General features: G+C 41.4%; 1 pseudogene; it reads left to right on the top strand.

Moving 5' to 3' along the window:
- The window catches only part of LOC143389656 (teneurin-4-like), a 648,816-nt pseudogene extending 632,239 nt beyond the window's left edge, over positions 1-16,577 (top strand).
- Positions 16,578-17,789: the final 1,212 nt, after the last annotated feature.

Below are 17,789 nucleotides of genomic sequence, written 5' to 3' on the forward strand. Positions count from 1 at the left end.
AGATTCTGATAAATCAGGTTAAGGTATGATTAAAATAAAATCAGTTCTTAATTTGTGATGATGGAATAGAAAACTCAGACTTTGGAGACAAAGCTGAGGGAAGGATCCGCCATTGCTAAGCTATCACAGGTTTGCAAAATTTTCTTAATGTCCCTGAATTCCAGTTTTCTGATCTATAAATTAAAATTAGAATATTCACCCTGACTCTAAATAGGCAAATATGCGTATGAAAAACCTTACAGCAACAACTAAAAACAATTAAAAATAAAAAATAAAATAGATACATAACTAATAATCAGTAGTAAAGATAAAATAGAAGATGAAGCGAAAAATCCAACAATTGCATGAAAAGTAACAAGGAACACATGGAAAAAAATAGAAAAAAAATACTTACCTACCACCTAGTTGCAAGGGTAAAATGAGATGTATTTCATATCAAACACAGTGCCTGACTCACGTTGGTTCCCTTTCCTTTTCTCTCTAATTGAAAAAGTGAGCTTTGATTTCCACTGTTGTGAAACTGATTTGAATATAGTATCCAAAGGGTCCTGCAGGCAGGGATGTCTCCAGCAGCCACAGTTCTCCCAAGCAAGTAACTATGCCCAGGTCAGCCACAGAGAACCTCAAGTGGCAGTGGCTGTGGGGCATGGATAAAGCCAGAATGTCTTATATGAGAATGTGTAGTGGGCAAAAATTGGGTGTATCCCAGCTTGCAAACATAATAGTCTCCAATCGTTTATCCTGTGACACAATCCTCTGGCCCTCTCTCTTAGGACAGTTTTCTTCATTCAGTAAATGTCTCCTCTGTGCATTCATTGTTTTAGGCACTAGAGATAGAAAGAGGACCCCTGCTGTCCATAAATTCACACTGTAAGGCAGGTGACAGTTGCTGTCCAGTGTGGGAGTCCATGGTGAGGATTTGCCGGGAAGGCCAGTGCAGCTCAGAGGAGTCCTGGGGAGGCCTCACAGAGAGCTGACACTTGGGGCTATTTTTGAGGGTTTTTTTTTAGGTAGTGAAGAGAAATGCGTTCCAGGGAGTGGGAACAGATGTACAGAAGTGTAAAGAGGGCATCATGTATAGCTCCCAAGAGTGTCCCTATGGACATGGCTTCCTGGCCCCAAACTTGGCGTCCTCATCTGGACCCTGTTTCTGCTCACAGCATGGGAGGATTCCTTTTTTCAGGAAGGAACTCCAGGTTGTTGTATTAAAAGCAAAAGTCTCAAGCATGGGCAAGAATTGAGAACACGGTGATACACAGGTGTGATAAAAACATACTTGGATCCCCGAGATAAACACGAATATCCTGACAGTGTTTCCAAGCATTCACTATGTTCCACTTGGCCGCTAGCTCTAGAGAAACTTGACAGATTGAGATGACATTTCCATTACATCCGTCTACATTGAGCACACCCCCTGCCTCACCCTCCAGTGAGTTTCCTGTGAGACATTTTGGCAGGTTACTATAGCTGGAAAACACTGGTGAAATAGGACATATACTTTCTATCAAAAAATCATTTCAGATTGCCAAAATATTATTATCCCCCCCTTTTTCTTTGTATACCACCAATGCATATGGTCTCCTTTCAGAATAGCATTAGCATGACTAACTGCTCTATGCCAGGCCCTTGCAGACTTGATCTCCTTTAAACTTGGTGATAACTCTAAGATTACTTCCATTATCTCCGTTCTACAGATGGGACATTCAAGGCTCCAAACAATGAAGTGTTGCCCAAAGTCACTTAAACTGGGGCTCTCTGGCTCCAAAACACTTCCCAGGACAATCATGCTGGTCTCCAAATCCTGTTTTTAAGAAAACAATTCAGCTGGGACTATAGCTCAGTTGGTAGCGTGCTTGCCTCACATGCATAAGGCCCTGGGTTCAATCTCCAGCACCACAAAAAGTAAATAAATAAATAAGAAGTTTCTAAGAAAGCAATTCACAAAGGATAGGAAGGGCAGCAGAATACAACAGACACTAGTATGGCAATATATAAATCAATGGAAGTGTATCTGATATGATTTTGCAATCTGTATACGGGATAAAAATGGGAGTTCATAACCCACTTGAATCAAAGTGTGAAATATGATATATCAAGAACTATGTAATGTTTTGAACAACCAACAATAAAAAAAAGAAAAGAAAAAAGAAAAAGAAAAAAAAGCAATTCACCACCCAAGGGGGTACCTGACACTTTCAAATTGGGTTTTAATTTCCAAGTCAGTTAAATCCAATTATATATTTCAAGTCAGTCAAATATTATTATATGTTTTGCTAAGAATCTAGAACAGACTCAAGCATAATGCTGCCTTCATGGAATGCATGGCCCAGGGCTGCTTTTATCAAATGTCTTTGTGAACCCACCATGAGAATAAAATTTTTATATCACAGTAAGACACTAAAACAAAAGGCTTGCAAAATAATCCGTGTGATATGCTCATATTTTCTAGTCTAATCTACTCCATTTCAGGAAATATGCTTGTCATGACCCACAAAATTGTTTTTACTTACATAGTAGGTCCTATCCCACAGTTTGAAAAACAGTGGTGTACAAGAGAGGTGCCAGATAAGCAGTCAAGATTTTAGCAGATCGCTAATGAGAAACCAAGATACTACTCTCACTAAACCTGACCTTTTTATTTCTGTGTAGGCTATACGCATCCTCACTTCCAGCAACAATGACAACAACAACAACAAAAATCTCTTTCTCCAAAGATTTCTTCAGGGTTCCTGACATACACTCCAATCAGGAAGGCATAGGTCACATAACAACCCTTGAAGCAATAACTAGGGCTGGAGACAGCACACACTCATTGACTCAGCCTGGGTCACAAGAGCCATTACTGATTCAGCTTCCCTAGAACTACATGAATACTCATCCCCCACTCCCACCCCACATCAACACCCCCACCCAAAAAAAGAAGGCAGAATGGGATGCTGGGAATATGACCAAAAAATGTCAACCCAGATATAATGTATATATCATTGCACTTAATCTTCACTTGAAGCCTGGGAGTGGGGAATAGTGACCCCATTTGCAAAGGCAGAAAGTGAGGTTCAGAGAAGTAAAGTAACTGGCTCACTGAGACATGGCAAGGCTGGCATTAGAACTCAAAACCCTTGTTTTAAAATTAGAATATACTTTGTAAAGAACAAAGCTGTGTACCTGCAAAAGGATTAGTAGAGCTTGCATTTCATCATCCTACTTGGCCCCACCTGCACCACTGATGTCTGGGTTAAGATGGGTTAAGAGGAGGCTTTTGTTGTTGTTTGGGTTTTTTGTTGTTGCTGGTGGTGGTGGTGGTGGTTTGGGTGGTTGGTTGACTTTGGTACTGGGGACTAAGCTTTTTAACTGGAGGGAAACACCCATCTCTAATGTTGTTACAATTCTCAGCTCTTCAGAAAAAGCACAGTAGGAACACCAATGAGAACATATATCTTCACAAAAAGGAAAGATGTGTGACAGGAATTTGCCACCTCCCCTCACTCTCACTTGTAATTAAGGCCCAGCCCTCTTCTCAGCCCCCTGCTTTCCTGGGAATTCATGACATTCCAGAGAGAAGCTTTCTTTACAACTACAAATTCAGGTGCAAGTTCTCAGCCTCAAACAAAATGACTTTGTAAGGTTTCTTCCCCTCCTCTTCTGTTTGTTTAAATTTCCAAAAGAACCATCTGCCACGAGTCAGAGAATCAGAGACTCTTAGAAACTCAGTGAGGAAAGAGACTCTGGAGAACAGTTGATCCAAGTCCCAACCTTTATAAATGAGAAAATGAGGGTTCCAGGGTGTGGAGGCATGGGGCTGGGAAATAAAGAAAACCCTCTGGGAGGCAAGAATTGAGTCAGCCACTTCAAATATATTAAATCCAACAATTTATGTACAGATTTGGAATAGCTCCCGCTATATGACAGTTGCCCCCAAATGATAACACTATCAGTATTCTTCTCCACGGCATGGCTAAAACCATTTCTATTGTCAATATGCAAACAAGAAACCTAAACCTCAGAGAAGTTAAGTAAACTGTCCAAGGTCATGTAGACTATGAGCTGGGAAGCCAGAATTTGGACCTGGGTTTTTGTCTGGCCTCAGTTACCACATTCTTTCCCTTCTGTGATCCTACCTAATAAGGCCCAGGTGAGAAACGGAACCTGGATTTCTAAGCTTCCCCTTTACCACCACTTGCCTGTACCTCCTGCTTCCACACCAGCAGAGGGTCCCAGGGACAACTAAAACTAAAATGAAAACAAGCTTGAGATCCTTGAATGAGAGAGAAATGTGATACCCCACAGTGACAGGGACACAACTGTTGACCCCATGGGCCATCCCACCTCTGTGCATCCCACCTCTGGAATGAACCCTGCACCTGCTGGGAGAGGTAATTTCCAACTAGTACCCTGCCTGTGGGATTAGATCCTCAAACTCAGTGTACAGACTGGAAAATGAAAGCACAGGGAGGTTGAGTGGCTTCCTTGGGCTGTCAGGAAATAAAAGGCAGGAGCACAGGGAAACTGATCTCAGTACAGGTCATCTCCATGCCCAGTGGCACTTTGGCCATGAGGCTTTCATCCCTGCAAGGGAGGTAAGAAGAGAGTGGCCGTTTGTTTCTCAGTGAATTTTCTCTTTGCAAGTCAATCATTAAAATCTTCCTCTGGATCTGACCATTCTTTTGTTTCCTTTTAATGACTGGTCTGGTCAAAGAGGAGGCTCTTCATCCACAACAGTTGTCCCTGAGTACGAAGCTGGAGGTCCCAGGGGTTGGTGTGAGAGTGGAAAAGGATGTCTGGAAACCTAGGTTCTACCTAAGTGACATCTTTCCTGGGTACACATCTGGGAGGAGAGTCACTGGGTCCCAGGAACGCCTGGGGCTTTAGACCATGAAACCATTTTCCAAAGTGTTTGTAACAGTCACTTCTTCCACCAGCAGTCCTCCATGCCCCCACCCCACCTGCAGCCTCTCTAGGTGTTGAATTAGGATGAGTGGCATCGGAAGGCACTTACTTCATGGGGATGTTTCTGCTTCTCTCACACTCAGATGTCAATAGCTGGCTGCTCACCTTTGGATTCCAGCTGCATAACGTGATCCCTGGATATCCCAAACCAGACATGGATGCCATGCAGCCATCCTATGAGCTTGTGCATACACAGATGAAAACCCAGGAGTGGGACAACAGCAAGGTAACTCCTCAGACAGCACCTCACACCTCAAGCATTTCAACATTGCAGGAGGGTCTTGCCAGCTTTGCAGGAGAGCTGGGGTCAGTGATGGAAACCAAGGCTCTACAGGGCCTGCCAGAGAACATTTCAGCAAACATTTAGCAACTCTATTGCTAGGCAGGCCACTGGAACCCAGCTGCAGGGACACACAGATGTTCAGAAGCCATATGAAGGCGCTTTGTGTATCACAATAAGTGTGGTGCTGCGCCCCTCCCCTGACTCAGGCAATGGCAAGGCCCTACTGAGGTGGATGGCGCAAGGCGTCCATCCTCTGGAGGAGCGCAGTATGTTTCTGGGAATGGGCTGATTTGTTTTTGTATTCCTTTAATAAGTATAGTTGTGACTTCTCGTATGACCATTGAGTATGAAGGAAAAAACTTTCCCAATAATGCAACTACTTCTAAAGAATGGATCTGTTTGCTCTAAATGCAATGATTCAGCTGTGGAGTGTAAATTGTTAATGTCTAATGAAAAACTCCCTGTATTCCTGTCAAGGAAGTTTTTGAGAAATTAAATTAAAATCTAGAGAAGAAAAATTAATGTTAAGAAGACAGATTAGTGCTTAGTACTGGGCAACTTGTTCTTGTTCCTGTGCACAATGGTTTGTGCTCTTACTCTTGTTTGATTAAAATTAATAACAAGTCAACCACTTGCCATAACCATGGCACCGGTTCCAGTCAGTAAATCAAGAAAGAATAGTCAAGGTATAGGCCAATAGTTTGGGACATTTGTAACTATTATTAAAAGTTAACTAAGCAAAAACAGCTCAAAGCAAAACACGAACTGAAAGTACAAATGTTTGCTTATGTATAAGCCAAGATACATTCTTCTATTCTGATTGTAGCTAGGTAATATTTTGTTTCTTTGAATAATGATTCCTGTTTTGTAACCACAAAGTACTGTGAGCCTGCCAAAATGAAAAGTATATATGATCAAGTTCACAAGTAAAGATGGGGATCAACACCTGCACTTTGGTGTCTGTGTTGTTTCTCCACCCCTCTTTCGCCGACTCCTCACCATCCGTTCGTCTCCTGAGACCCCCTGTTGGAGCTGGTCTCCGACATCTGGCGCCCCCCGAACAGGGACGATCGGTAATCCGTAAGTCTGATGCATTCATTTCATTCAGAAGTTTTCGGGTGAGGATAGGATTCTTACCTAGGGTACTGCAGACCCCTTAGCAAGGTGCTAAGTAAGTGAAGGGTAAGTAATCAGAGAACTTATTTTGAGAAGTCATGGGCCATAAAGAGTCTAAAGAAAGAGGACTCTTTATTGATATAGCTAAGCATATACTCCATAAACGGGGCATTTCAGTTTCTTCTAAGCAGTTAAGACATTTTTTTCATTTTATTCAAGAATGCTCTCCTTGGTTCCCTGAGGAAGGAACCTTAAATTTAGAAATATGGAAAAAACTAGGTAAAGAGATGAAAGTTTATTATGATCATCATGGGCCAGAAAAGATTCCTGTAGATGCTTTTGCATTATGGAATGTTTTTAAAGATGCTTTGGATCCGACCCATGAGGCAGTTTGTTTGGCTCGTCAAGTGACTGAGTCTGAACAAACCCCCTTAATTGAGGCTGCTGCTACATCTAGATTTTACAAAACTACATTCCCTCAAAAACAGTCTCAATCTGATGATGAACAAGGGGATGAAGGGGAGGATAAACAACTTTCTCCTCAAGATCAGGAGGACTTAGAGGAGGCTGCAGCTCGATATCATAACTCTGACTGGCCACCCGATTTGTTAGTTTCTGTGTCTCCAGAGCCTCCTTAGAGCTTTAAATAAAACTATGGAAACTATGGGAGCCTTACAACTGGGTCTCCCATCTCCTACTGCTATAACTAAAAATCATAACATAGTGGTGATAGACTTATAAGATTGCTTCTTTACAATTCATTTAGCCAAAGAAGATTGTAAACATTTTGCTTTTAGTCTGCCTTCCTCTAATTTACAAAGACCTTATCAAAGATTTCAATGGAAAGTGTTGCCTCAGGGAATGAAAAATAGTCCCACCTTATGTCAAAAGTTTGTTGATGCAGCCTTAGTCTCCACGAGAAGTAAGTTTCCTTCTGGATATATAATTCATTATATGGATGATATTTTATTAGCTCATGCTGATTATTTGATACTCCAACAAATACTTAATTTTATGATTACGAGTTTACAAGACTGGGGATTAAAAATTGCTCCTGATAAAATTCAAACTCAGGCTTCTTTTTCTTACCTAGGAAGATTAATTAATTCCAACAATATAACTTCTCAAAAAATACAGATTAGGGTTGATTCTTTACACACTTTAAATGATTTTCAAAAACTTCTTGGGGATATTAATTGGATTAGGCCTTACTTAAAATTAACCACTGCTGACCTTAAACCTTTATTTAAAAATTTACAGGGAGATTCAAATCCAAATTCACCTAGACAATTATCTCCTGAGGGAAAGAAGGCTTTATTTAAGGTGGAGAAGGCTATTTCAGATCATTATTTACAACAAATAGACTACAATAAGCCCTTGATGTTAATAATCTTACAGACTTCACACACTCCTACTGGATGCCTATGGCAGGATGATCCTTTAGAATGGATTCATTTGCCTTCTACTCCAAAAAAGATTAATATTTCGTATCCCACCCAGGTGTCATTATTAATTTGTAAAGGTAGACTTCGAAGCAGAGAGCTCTTTGGACGAGATCCATCCTCCATTATTATTCCATATAAAAAGGAACAATTAGATTTCTTATTAAATGTTAATGATGAATGGCCTATAGCATTACAGGGATTCTATGGAGAAATATTGTTTCATTTGCCTAACCACCCATTACTACATTTTATGACTAAGGTAAATAATATTTTTCCTAAAAACTTTTCTCATGTGCCCCTCGATCAGGCTTCTCTAATTTTTACAGATGGATCCTCTAATGGAATAGCTGTTACTATTATAGATGACCAAGAGCCAATAGTTCAACAAACAACTGAAACCTCTGCTCAAAGGACGGAATTAATTGCTATTATAACTGCTTTTGAAAAGGTTACACAGCCTTTTAATCTTTATACTGATTCCCAATATATAGTTAATCTCTTTCCAGCCATAGAAACATCTTCTTTGTCCTCTCATTCATCAATTATTAATATATTACAAAAGTTACAAAAATTAATATTACAGAGATCCTATAATTTTTTTATTGGACATATTAGAGGACATTCTAACTTACCTGGACCTTTAGTGGCAGGAAATGCTAAAGCTGATTTATTAACTAGGACTGTTTATAACGTTATTGAACAAGCTACTAAAGATCATCAATTACATCATCAAAATTCTGCTGCTCTTAGAGCACAGTTTCATATAACTAAAGAACAAGCTAGACAAATTGTTAAACAATGTCAAATCTGTCCTACTCACTTTCCTTCTCCACAGATGGGTGTCAACCCTAGGGGTTTATTACCTAACAAATTGTGGCAGATGGATGTTACTCATATTCAAGAGTTTGGAAAGTTATCTTTTGTTCATGTTTGTGTAGATACTTTCTCACATGTTATTTTTGCTACAGCACGTACTGGAGAAGCTTATAAGGATATTGCCCAACATCTTTTTGCCTCCTTTGCATATATGGGATTACCTCTTCATATTAAGACAGACAATGCTCCTGCTTATATTTCAAAAACCTTTAAACACCTATGTCAGACACTTAACATAGTTCATTCCACAGGCATCCCCTATAACCCACAAGGACAAGCCATAGTGGAAAGAGCTCATCAGACCTTAAAATCTCAAATTAATAAATTAAAAGAGGGGGAACTACATTATAGCTCTCCTCATCAAATTCTTCAACATGCTCTATTTGTTATTAATCATTTAAATGTAAATGATTCTAAATTAACTCCAATGCAACGTCATTGGTCTGAGCAAACAGTAACTCAAAAACCTTTAGTTAAATGGAAAGATCTTCTTACTGGACAGTGGAAAGGACCTGATATTCTCTTAACATCGGGGAGAGGATATGCTTGTGTGTTTCCACAGGACGCTACTTCACCTTTGTGGATTCCAGATCGACTCATCAGACATTATGACTCACCCATATCACAGATGGAGGTTCCTCCCCAAGCCATACCCAAGGATGCCATCGACCCAGGATGAAGAACTTGCCGAGGACATGACTAATCTTCACATTCATTCCCCCCTGACAGGCACGAGCAACATTGACATCAAAATTACCATCCTGGGATCAAATAAAACATCTGACCAGTCAGGCACAAAACTTGGTTGTTAGCCAAGGTGCCTCTGCCTCTCCTGAAAAGGTGTTTCTTGCTATGCTAGCACTCTTATCCTGTCAGGTATCACTGATTTCTGCTAATCAATCTTATTGGGCTTATTTTCCTGACCCTACTCTTTTAAGAGTTACTGATTGGGGAAAACTTAATATTAAGGTGTTTACTGATAATCCTGATTTGTTAGGAGGGATTTCTGATTCCCTTATTCCTCATAAGATGTCCTATAATATTGATTTCAAGGGTTTAATAGAAGAGACTCCTATTTACTTTGCTACTGATAATAAATTCATCCCTCAAGGATGTATGCCTACTAATTATAGACAATATTTTACTGATTGCCCTCCTGGCTTCCCAGACATGGATAATAAAAAGAGGAGCCTTTGGCTCCTCGAAATGGTTTCTTTAGGATATTATATAGTTAATGAAACCTATGTTAATAAGACATTACCTGAAGCCATTGATCCATGTGGATTAAAGAATAACAAAAAAGATTTTTATTGGAATAATATGATTGATCCTTGGGAAGAATTTCCTCATTGGTTTCAATGTGAATTTATACAAAGGGCACAAGTCTTTCAGCCTAAGTCTTCAGATGTTAAGATCTATGATTGGTCTGCTTCTGCCCCTCATTTTGATTATAAAAATTATTTTAAGACTAAATCTCAAAAATTTAATCATACTGAAGGAATGTATACAAGTTCTCCTATTCATAGATGGTTCTCACCTGGTTGGGTCACTCCCATATTTCAGAGTGAGCTCCCTAATGGAAAGGTTTCATACTTCCCAGATCTCTTTAGATTAATAGCAGCTACTAATATGGTTCTTTTAACCAGACCTGGTAAAACTCCAGAACCTTTCAATGTTCGTGCTTGCATTAATGCTCCTCATGCTATTTTAGTAGGTAATAATAATACCTTGACAATTAATCGTAATAATAGTGTTTATTCTATTTCCTGTGATCAATGTATGTTAACTAATTGTATACATGCTAATCTTCCAAAAAACTACACTACTTTTATAATTATACATCAGCCTTCCTATGTAATGATTCCTGTCCTTCTTAATGATGATTGGTATGATGATGAAGGGTCACAAATTCTTAAAAATTTTAATGAATTAATTAGACCTAAGCGATTTGTTGCAACATTAATTTTAGGAATTACAGCATTAATAGGAATTATTACTTCTTTAGCTTTATCTACTACAGCTTTAGTTAAAGAAATTCATACTGCTCATCATGTTAATGATTTATCTCATAATGTTTCATTAGCATTAGCTATTCAAGAAAAAATAGATAAGAAATTGGAGGCCCGAATTAATGCCTTAGAGGAAGCTTTATTATATGTAGGAAACCAGATTCAAAATATAAAAACTCAAATGACAACCAAATGTCATGCTAATTTCAAATGGATCTGTGTTACTCCCTTAAAATATAATCAAACTAAATATGGATGGAATCAAGTACAAACTCATTTATTAGGGATCTGGAATAAAACTGAAATAGGCCCCAATATACAAGATTTACAACAACAAGTAAAATATATAAGTAAGGCTTATTTATCTACTGACTCTACAGCTGACTTTGCTGCAGATTTATACAAAAATGTACAAAAAACTATTTCCAATAGTACTTGGTGGTCATATATGATTAATATTGGTTTTGGCTTTTTATTCATTGTTCTTGTTTGTCTCATTCTTCCAATCCTCTTCAGACTTGTCTGGAAATCAATCAAAAGCATCTCCGTCCAAATCGAACACCTCAAATTAAAAAATAAAAAAGGGGGAAATGCTGCGCCCCTCCCCTGACTCAGGCAATGGCAAGGCCCTACTGAGGTGGATGGCGCAAGGCGTCCATCCTCTGGAGGAGCGCAGTATGTTTCTGGGAATGGGCTGATTTGTTTTTGTATTCCTTTAATAAGTATAGTTGTGACTTCTCGTATGACCATTGAGTATGAAGGAAAAAACTTTCCCAATAATGCAACTACTTCTAAAGAATGGATCTGTTTGCTCTAAATGCAATGATTCAGCTGTGGAGTGTAAATTGTTAATGTCTAATGAAAAACTCCCTGTATTCCTGTCAAGGAAGTTTTTGAGAAATTAAATTAAAATCTAGAGAAGAAAAATTAATGTTAAGAAGACAGATTAGTGCTTAGTACTGGGCAACTTGTTCTTGTTCCTGTGCACAATGGTTTGTGCTCTTACTCTTGTTTGATTAAAATTAATAACAAGTCAACCACTTGCCATAACCATGGCACCGGTTCCAGTCAGTAAGTCAAGAAAGAATAGTCAAGGTATAGGCCAATAGTTTGGGACATTTGTAACTATTATTAAAAGTTAACTAAGCAAAAACAGCTCAAAGCAAAACACGAACTGAAAGTACAAATGTTTGCTTATGTATAAGCCAAGATACATTCTTCTATTCTGATTGTAGCTAGGTAATATTTTGTTTCTTTGAATAATGATTCCTGTTTTGTAACCACAAAGTACTGTGAGCCTGCCAAAATGAAAAGTATATATGATCAAGTTCACAAGTAAAGATGGGGATCAACACCTGCACTTTGGTGTCTGTGTTGTTTCTCCACCCCTCTTTCGCCAACTCCTCACCATCCGTTCGTCTCCTGAGACCCCCTGTTGGAGCTGGTCTCCGACAGTGTGGAGTTTCACAAAAATAAAAATCCTCTGTCAATATCTGGGCAAAGGTGCAGGGGGAGAAAGTGTGTTCTAAATACAAATGTGATATTTTTTGAGTACCTAATGCACCTGGCCTCGTGTGAGGTATTCTGCATACGTTAACTCAAAAATATCCCACTGTGTAACTGTTCTCGATTTACAGATTTAATGCCTGAGGGTTTTCGATACCACACAGCAAGGAAGGGATTCAAACCAGGTTTCTGTTCTGTGTCATCTTGCTGAGTGCCGGGCCTGGTATACTGTAGGTGCCCCAAAAGCATTATTTTTTTTGTCTTCCCTTTATGACCCCATTTCAAATACAGAATTATACAGCTGGAAAGATCTTTAAAAACAGTCTAGCCCCACCCGCTCACTCTTTGCATTCATTTTTCCCCTTCTCTGTCCCTTCTTTTCCATTGCCATTCATAAATTCTGTACTAGAAGCGGACTCCATGCCCAGCCCTTTGCTGTGCCTAGTGAGTGCAGAGATGAATAGGACTTTGAGGGGATCCTAGCCTGGAGGACAACAGGCTGTGGAGGAAAGTGGGGTTGCCAGATGGTGTCCTGCTAGTGATTGGAAGCTTTTGCATCCCTATTTCTTATTTCAGACTGATTCCTTTAGGCCTCAACTTAGCCGTCTGTATTGTCCTCTTTCTGCCAACACCTGCTCCCCAGCACCACGGCCCTGCCCCAGATGTCCCAGCATCTGCAGTCCCCAGGGATGATTCTAGAGCGTAGCTCTTCCTCCCCCACCAGGTTCCCTGCTGTATTCCTCAGTCCCTGTCTCTGACTGCCTGTTTGCCAACCTCGCCTGTCAATGCATTATTGATTTCCGCCCTTGCAAGCATCGGAGATCTTTGTTGTTGAGCACTCCAGCTTTCGTGAAACTCTAGGAAATAATTGTTCACAGACAGGGTTCTATTAATTATAAAGAGGACTTAATTTCAGTGAGAGGCTGATGGGCCTATTTCTAAAGCCATTTCCCTGAGTTTCCTGATGAGGCCCTGGAGCCATCCCAAACATGGCTTCCCTGATCTCCAGAGCCATGGAAGGGACAGTAGATGATACATCAAGTTGGCAAGGCCCAGCCTGTCCACCAAAGCAGCCAAGTGCGAGAACACCTGAGGACCCCCAAGGAAGCACAATAGAGGCCCTTCTGGCAATTTATCTGTATACATGGTTAAGAGCAATAAAGCAGAGTAAGCACATTGATTCAGATCACCACTTTTCCTCTTTTTCTGCATTTCTTGCCATTCTCCCCCTAATATCACCCCTCACATTCTTCAAGTCCCAGCTGAAGCATGAACCTGTCCTCAAAACCCACCTTCTCTTTGTCCTCTCCCTTCAGGCTGGGATACTTCTGAGCCTTGTTTCTCCCTATAATAACAGCCCTTGAAACCGAGCTTCAAGAATCAGACAGAACTGGGTTTGAATGTTGACTTGATGTCAGTCATATAACTATAAACTATTTATAACTTCTTAGAGCCTTGGTTTCTTTCATTTAAAAGTAAAATTGGAATTATAAAATATCCACTACATAAAGTTATTATGATGATCAAAAGAGACAGTGATAATTATTTAGCTTAAAAGGCAAGAAATGTTAGCTATAGCTCCTATTATTATCTCTCTTAGACCACCAGTGGTCACATTTGATGGCAATCATTATTGTCACATCTGACTTTCCCCATGAAACAATGAATTATTTTGGGGCAAAGGTGATGTCTGACTTATTTGAGTACCTCCAGTGCCCAGAAAAGGACCTGGCCCAGAATAGATGCTCCTTGAACAGTCTCTGAATCGAAGGGTATGAATGGTGGATAATGGACAGCTAGCCATCTTGTGGTCAGCAGTAGAGATACAGGCTACTGGTTAATAAATATGTACAGACTTGATTTATTTAAGTGGATTTTCCATATTCTTGTGGTTTGCTTTTTCCCTTTGTCTTATTCTCTCTCTCTTGTTCTCTTTCTCTCTCTCTCTCTGTCCTCATCAGTCTATCCTTGGGGTACAATGTGAAGTGCAGAAGCAGCTCAAGGCCTTCGTCACCTTAGAACGCTTTGATCAGCTCTACGGCTCCACAATCACCAGCTGCCAGCAGGCCCCTGAGACAAAGAAGTTTGCATCCAGTGGCTCAGTCTTTGGCAAGGGGGTCAAGTTTGCCTTGAAGGATGGTCGAGTGACCACAGACATCATCAGTGTGGCCAATGAGGATGGACGGAGGGTTGCTGCCATCTTGAACAATGCCAACTACCTAGAGAACCTGCACTTCACCATTGACGGGGTGGACACCCACTACTTTGTGAAACCAGGGCCTTCAGAAGGTGACTTGGCCATCCTGGGCCTCAGTGGGGGATGGCGAACCCTGGAGAATGGGGTCAATGTCACCGTGTCCCAAATCAATACCATGCTTAACGGCAGGACTAGATGCTACACAGACATCCAGCTCCAGTATGGGGCACTGTGCTTGAACACCCGCTATGGGACGACGTTGGACGAAGAGAAGGCGCGGGTGCTTGAGCTCGGCCGGCAGAGAGCTGTGCGCCAGGCTTGGGCCCGAGAGCAGCAGAGACTGCGGGAAGGGGAGGAGGGCCTGAGGGCCTGGACAGAGGGGGAGAAGCAGCAGGTGCTGAACACAGGGCGGGTGCAAGGCTACGACGGCTTCTTCGTGATCTCTGTCGAGCAGTACCCAGAACTGTCGGACAGCTCCAACAATATCCATTTCATGAGACAGAGCGAGATGGGCCGAAGGTGACAGAGAGGGCCAAGGCCTGGACTTCTTGCCAAAGACAGCTACTCTTTTGTGGCCACATACCTGACTGTGTTGTACTTTAAAAAAAAAAATCCTTTTTTTAACAAGTGCAGAAAACAAACAAAAAGATACTGGTTGCATTGTTAATTCATGCAACATTCTTTTTTTTAAGAAAAGAAAAAGACACAAATTTGGCCTTCACACATTTTTTGCAAAGAACAGAAGGTTTTTTTCTTTTTCTGTAGTGTGATCACAATGAAAACTCTGTCTTTTGTTCCCCTTCTCCTTGAGGAATTTTTCCTGTTGTTCGGGGTATGTTTCTTCTCTCTTTGGGGCACACATCTAGAGTGTGTCCTTGTCTGTCCCTAGGTACCCAGTGTGATGTGAGACATGAGTGTCTGTGCTAAGGTGTCTCATGTGCGCCCCTTTCTTTCTTCTTTGACAGGGGGTTGTGCAGGAGTGGGGGTGCAGAGTGTAATGGGCCTGGAGGAACTCAGGAGCTTTTGCTGGGTTTCCTGCAGGGGACTGGTGGCTTTTTACTCACTGTGTTTTGTACCTCCAGAGGACCACACATGGTTACATCTTGCTCTGGAAAATGTCATGATGTTGTTCAGCACCTTTTCAAGCTGCCCCAAACTCCTGTCCAGGCTTTATATTTTAATGCTAAATGAAACCCTCTTCCCCTTTTGCAAATTTCGTGTAGTTGTTGGTGCCACCCCCATACTGGGATAGAGAACACGTCTCCCCACTCCTTCCCCCAGTCTGGTAACATAACATCCTGGGGCTATGAGCCCCATCCTCTCCAAGAGGTGACAGCACCCAGGATGTCTGTGATTGGTTGATCCTCCATGTCAAGCAAGAGGCTCTGGTAGTGGTTTATTCTGGAGTTTGATTGCCACCTCTCTGGAGGCTAACAGATGATGCTCTCCAGGGCATGGGGGGCTATAATGGTTAGCTTCTGTCCCAACATTAATTAATGAGCATCTTTTATTAGAAGGGCTGCCGCTGCTATAGCACTTAAGCAATGGGGCCACCCGCTAGCCAATGGGTCCTGTTTTTTGGATAAATACGCTACTGGCTTTTTCCAAGATCCCAAAGACTGAGTGAGCACTCCCCGTGCTATTCCTTTTTTTTCTCGATATAGAGAGTGAAGGGTTTTCTACATCTGGGAGTGCTAAGGCCGGAGCAGATAGCAGCACCTTTTTTTGACATTATAGAACAGATTAATATTTTGGCCTCTAAGCCCATACAGGTCCACTATCATCACCTGGAGATGGAAGACCATGCTGCCAACATTTAAAAGGATGTTCTACCCTTCTCACAGGCTTATTTCTTAAGTTTATATTCCCACAGGTCTCTCTTTCTTACATTAAACTATAAGTAACAGCTCTGACGAACCATCTTCTGCCATTGCCATAAGGGTTCGTCCTCCATGGGCCCCTTCACTTGGGGGGGGGATGCACCCATGGAGTGAGGACGTTAGGCCATAATAACGGAGGATGCAGGATGGACTGCAGGAGGATGGATCCACGGATACCAAAACAGAAAACCTCTTAGTGACACGCTCTGGTGCATGGCGGTCGGCATGCTTCCCTTTTAAAGCCGTCTCCTCCAAAAATATGCCAAGGCCACCACGAAATCTTGTAAACATGCTCTCTCGAATCAGGAGATATTCAAAGGCTTGCTAGAGAAACAGAGCCTCTATCACCCCCTAAAACATTGGCCGGTAAGGTATGGTCAAATATTTTATATAAGAAAGGGGGAGAGGTCAGGGGCTAGAAGGAAGTTCTCCTTCAAAGTATAGCCTGACACTGAAAAGAAACAGCCCCCTGGGAGATATCCTGCCTGGGAGACATCCTGCAGCCATCTATCTCCCTGAGATATCCTGCAGCCATCTGTCTTCCGGCAACATCCTGAGGTTATCTCACTTTCTGAAGACATCCAGCAACTGCCGATAAGAGAGCTTTCCCATCCACAGCATATAAATTTCCATGTGAGAACAATAAAAGTTTGCAGCATGATCAGAACTCCAGTCTTGCTGTAATCTCTCGTGTCTCTTGTCCCTTCATTCCTCCCCAACTAAGTTTCTTGCCCACGTTGATGTGTCCCGCCGGCCGGGACAACTGACACTAACCCATACCCTACTACACTCTGACAACTAATTCTAATATGATGGAGAAAAATAACCCAAACAGAATAGAAATACAAGCAGTTCAGAGGAGGAATGGTGTATATTTGGACTTGCCTTTTGCATGATATAGGGTAGGTGTTATAAATCTAGTTAACAACACCTACTATCTTCCTAAGCTCCTGTTTTCTTCCTGAATTCTGGCCACTCTCCAGAATAGGCTCATGGTTTTGTGTCCACGATATGTACGACCTCCAAGCTCTGTGACATGGCTATGTACTGGATAGCTGAAGGGAATGCGAGCATCTCAGAAAACTCAGATATCAGTGTGACCAGGAAAGTCTCAGTGGAGAAACCCTGCTTTGGGCCTTTTGCTAACCTATTTGCCTGTTGCCATGAATGTCAGGAAGGTCTTTGCCTCAGGCCAGCCCTTTGTGAATCCTGAAGAAAACTGTTTTCAAATGGTAATAAATGGGCATCACCTGTGGCTCTTTGCTTAAATGCTTTGGAAAGGGATGTGTCTGAATCTGCCTCTTTGCCCTGTGTGAGGTAGTGGCTTAGATTCTCAGCACCAGTTGGATCTAAAGAAAAATCCAATGTGTGCATCCAAAACCAAAATGCAAAAAAGATCAGTCATGGTGTATGAAGTTTCTCACCTTCCTCTTTTAGGTTCCTGACCTCCATCAAGTGAGAATAGGGATCCTTTGGGACAAATGAGTTCTTTCATGCCCTGTAGAGATGATTGGGTTTTCTCATGACTCC

The sequence above is a fragment of the Callospermophilus lateralis genome, unplaced genomic scaffold, assembly GCF_048772815.1.
Source record: "Callospermophilus lateralis isolate mCalLat2 unplaced genomic scaffold, mCalLat2.hap1 Scaffold_169, whole genome shotgun sequence".
NCBI classification, from domain to species: Eukaryota; Metazoa; Chordata; class Mammalia; order Rodentia; family Sciuridae; genus Callospermophilus; species Callospermophilus lateralis.